Here is a 4,568-nt window from a genome sequence, read left to right on the forward strand (position 1 = left end):
TCCATCCATGTCAGTTTTCTTCTTGAAGATCCACCTGCACCCAATGGGTTTTATCCCTTCGGGTGGATCAACCAAAGTCCACACTTGGTTGGTATACATGGAATCCATTTCAGAATCCATGGCCTCGAGCAATGCTTTAGAATCTGGACTGGTAAGACCCTCTTCGTAGTTTTCGGGTTCATCGTCTAACACGGGAACCTCATCATCATCTCCCACTAGAAAACCATATCTAACTGGGAGTTCACGGACTCTTTGTGATCTACGAGTAGGTGGAACTTGAGTCTCATCCAATGGGACTGCTTCGGGTTCCTCAACCGCCTATGTTGTTCCAGTCGGTGTTTCTTCTTCTTGAACTTCATCAAGTTCAATCATGCTTCCCTTTTCTGTTTCTTCGAGAAACTCTTTCTCCAAGAAGGTTGCGTGCTTGGACACTATTACTTTCTGATCATCTGGATGATAGAAGTAATACCCCATAGTTTCCTTAGGGTATCTAATGAAGAAACATTTATCAGATTTAGAATCTAGTTTGTCTGACGCTACGCGTTTGACAAATGCTGAACAACCCCATACTCTCATGAATGAAAATGTGGGTTTCCTACCAATGAACAATTCATATGGTGTGGAACTAGCGGATTTAGTTGGTACTCGATTTAGGGTGAAGAGGGAAGTTTCTAAGGCATAGCCCCAGAATGTCTTTGGAAGTAATGCTATGCTCATCATAGATCGCACCATATCTAGTAAGGTACGGTTCCTCCTTTCGGATACACCATTGTGTTGTGGTGTATAGGGAGGTGTCCATTATGAGCATATCCCACATTCATTTAGATAATTCAGAAAATCATCTGAAAGATATTCACCACCTCGATCGGATCGAAGTATCTTTATTTTCTTTCCTAATTGATTTTCTACTTCATTCTTGAAGCATTTGAATTTCTCAAAAGCTTCGGACTTGTGCTTCATCAAGTAAACATAACCATATCTGGTATGGTCGTCTATGAAGCTTATGAAGTATCTGAATCCTCCTCTTGCTTGGACTGACATAGGACCACATACATCTGAATGTATTAATCCTAGAGTGTCTGATACACGCTCACCTTTATTTCTAAAGGGTGTCTTTGTCATTTTACCTTTTAAACATGCTTCACATGTTTCCAATGATTCAGAATCAATTGAATCTATAAGCCCATCTTGATGTAGCTTAAGCATGCATCTTTTGTTTATATGGCCTAAACGACAATGCCACAAGTAAGTCGAATTATCTAGCTTATGTCTTTTGGTATCAATCGCGAATACAGAAATTTTGTCATCTAGCACATAAATCCCATTTTGTGATATTCCTGAAAAAATAGAAAATCCCATCTCTATAAAACTCGCAATGTTTGTCTTTTATTGAAATATGAAAACCGTCATCAACAAGACGGCTAATAGAAATAATGTTTCTGGACATTTCTGGAACATACAAACAGTTCCCTAATTCTATTACAAGCCTAGAGGGCAAACTCAAAGCATAATCTACAACAGCGAGGGCGGCAACTCTTGCTCCATTTCCTACTCGCAAGTTTATGCTTCCTTTCTTCAATTCCTTAGTCCGTCTGAGTCCCTGAATGTTCATACAAATATGAGATCCACATTCGGTACCTAATACCCAAGATTCAGATAGTGAAATTGTATTATGGATGCTAGATGAGTGGTTTTTAATAAGCTGATCGAATTTATTTTCGATCCGTTTAAAACCATCGTCGTGATTACTTATTTTTCCACTGATAGCATCTATAAACTTGTCGATTTTAGAAGATAAAGTGCTAATCGTATTTCTTGACTGATTTTGATAATTAGTGGTACGATTATGATTAACACTTGCATTATTGTTATTGTTATCTTTCCAGTTAAAGTTAGGATGATTCCTCCATCCAGAATTATAAGTATTAGAATAAGGATTATTAGTTTGGTTTTGCCCTTGGACAAAATTTACCTGTTCTATCTCACTCATGTTTTCGTAATCCACATCCGTTTGGATTGGATTACCATTGGTATCGCGTGGTGCCATAAACTTGTCAATTTTGTGCGATAAAGCAGAAAATTGGGCTTGTAGCATCGCGACTGGATCAAGTTCAACTATACCTTTAACTGATGGTGTGGTTGAGGATGATGGTTTTGCCACCGGTATATGTCCACGTTCCGCGGGCCACATACTGCTGTTGATTGCCATTTCCTCCAAAAGTTCTCTCACTTGGGCTGATGTTTTCTTCATAAATAGCCCTCCTGACATAGCATCTAATGAACCCCTAGTTGTAGGATTTAGTCCATTGTAAAATGTTTGCATTAAAAGTTCAGCGGGTAATTGATGGTGTGGGCATAAACGTTGAAGTTCTTTAAAACGTTCCCAAGTTTCATAAAGAGTCTCATTATTATTTTGAGAAAAAGATGTTAACTCCTTTATGACTCTTGCGGTTTTTGCTAAAGGAAAATATTTTGATAAAAATGCTTGGGCTAATTGTTCCCAAGTGGCAAAAGTTGCGGCTGGCATAGAAGTTAACCATTCTTTGGCTATATCCTTCAAAGTGAAAGGAAAGAGGCGAAGTTTGATTGCTTCTGCAGTCACATCTGGGATTTTAAAAGTGTCACAAATTTCGAGGAAATTTGTTAAATGGGTGTTAGGATTTTCGTTAGGTAACCCGTAAAATGTTACATTATTTTGCAACATATTAAGCAAAGCTGGCTTAATTTCAAATTGGTTTGCGGTGATTCTGGGTCTAACGATACTATTGGTCACACCGGCCACACCTGGCCTAGCGTAATCCATAAGTGTTGGTGGGTCTGCCATTTTTTCTGGCTCGGTAAATGTTTTTACTGGAGTCTTATTTTTGTTTTTCTTATTTTTTTTGTTCTTCCTAATGGTTTTCTCAATTTCTGGGTCTATAGGGTCTGGTACAATGCCTGAACTTCGAGAACTGCGCATGAACCTGAAATCTTGCACGAACCGAAACTACCTACAAAACGGAATTTGAAAAAATAAATAAATAAATAAATTAGTAAATGAAAATTATTAAATTATAAAAGTTAAAATAAGTATGTTTAAACCTAGATTCGAAATAAAACATGAAAAATTTAAAATTTTGTCAAAAATTTTGGCGTTCCCCGGCAACGGCGCCAAAAACTTGTTGAGCGATTTCCGCAAGTGCACGGTATACGCTTGTAGTAATAAAAGATATCGAACCCACAGGGAACGCTTTTTAACTAAAACCTTATTTAATTCAGTTTTATTCACGTGTTTAGGTTTAATAAAAGAAATTCGTTTAATTGATTGAATTGGTTCGGATAAATTAGGATTAGATAAGAGTATTATATCAAGTTTAGAGAACAATTCCGTCTTGAGATTTTGATTACAAGACAGATACTTCCGTAATTGGAATAAATAGAAGGTATAAAACTTATTTTCATAAAGCAAAGAAAACAACTTTAACTTTGGAAAGACTATGGACATGTAATAATATAGGGATTTATTCAATTAAATGGCTTTGAACCGTAGAAATCTCTCTAGATCGGGGCAGATTGCTACCTTAATCAAACTAGTATTTTATGTCTGATAAGCCGCGATCAGCGATCATATCATCCATAAAAACTAAATCTGTCAAGTGTTCAACAAAGTTCTTATATGAATAAGATGGAATAGAACGTTTTAATAAAAACACCAATTTATCATTTTGAAAATCATTTTGTCAGAACAATATCAAAATAACAACAGAAAGAATGTATTGAATAAAGTAAATATATCATTAATGAAATGTGAATCTTCACAAGTTAACAGAGAAGTAGAAACTTGGAGAGCATTGCAACGAAAACTTTCAGATCCGGGTTGTCAATCTTTCCCTCAAACTCCGTAGGTTTGTCAGACCCCATACGCTTCAGCCATCAATTCTTCTCGCTGAATCTTCGGAATAGAGACTGGTCAGTCCACTACCAGAATGAAAACTTGTCTCTGACCAACCTTTGAAACTAAACTAATACTGTGTTTATAACTAATCTAATAACAACTTGTGTACATCAAGTTTGTTTACAGAAATGAAATCTAACTTTCTGACTCTTTTCTGAATCAGAAACTCAACATAATAACTCTTTTCTCTAACTTTTCTAACTTAACCAACCTCTCCAATTTCTGAAATGGATCACTTATTTATAGTTGTTGAAGGGTTGTAAATGATGGGTCGTGTCCGCTGGTGAAGAGTCGCTTTTATCCAAACGAACAGACGCATTTCTCGGATTAAAACATGTGAAATATGTGTAGAATGCTTCGCTGTCGCGACTGAGATTCTGAAAATCTCAGTCGCGACAGGGGGTACAGGGGCGAGTTGAAGATTTCGTTCTTCTTCCGTGACGCCTTTCGTAAGTCGCGACTGAGATTATGAAAATCTCAGTCGCGACAGAGACTTGTCTCCATGTCTCTCGACTGCTTCTCGTCCTCCTTGAGCGTTCTTCTGACTGATATGCATTCTTGGTACGTTTTTTAGGTTTTTCCTCCATTTTAGCTCCGTTTTAGCTCCTATTTGGATTTAACCAAATAATTAAGT

At 37.0% G+C, this 4,568-nt stretch overlaps 1 non-coding gene across 1 annotated transcript; it reads left to right on the forward strand.

The window, feature by feature from the left end:
- Positions 1-2,339: 2,339 nt before the first annotated feature.
- On the forward strand, positions 2,340-2,446 carry LOC136221396 (small nucleolar RNA R71). The gene has a single exon (XR_010685159.1). It is a non-coding gene; the product is annotated as a small nucleolar RNA R71 (small nucleolar RNA).
- The last annotated feature ends 2,122 nt before the right edge of the window (positions 2,447-4,568 follow it).

Source organism: Euphorbia lathyris, chromosome 2, assembly GCF_963576675.1.
Source record: "Euphorbia lathyris chromosome 2, ddEupLath1.1, whole genome shotgun sequence".
Lineage (NCBI taxonomy): Eukaryota > Viridiplantae > Streptophyta > Magnoliopsida > Malpighiales > Euphorbiaceae > Euphorbia > Euphorbia lathyris.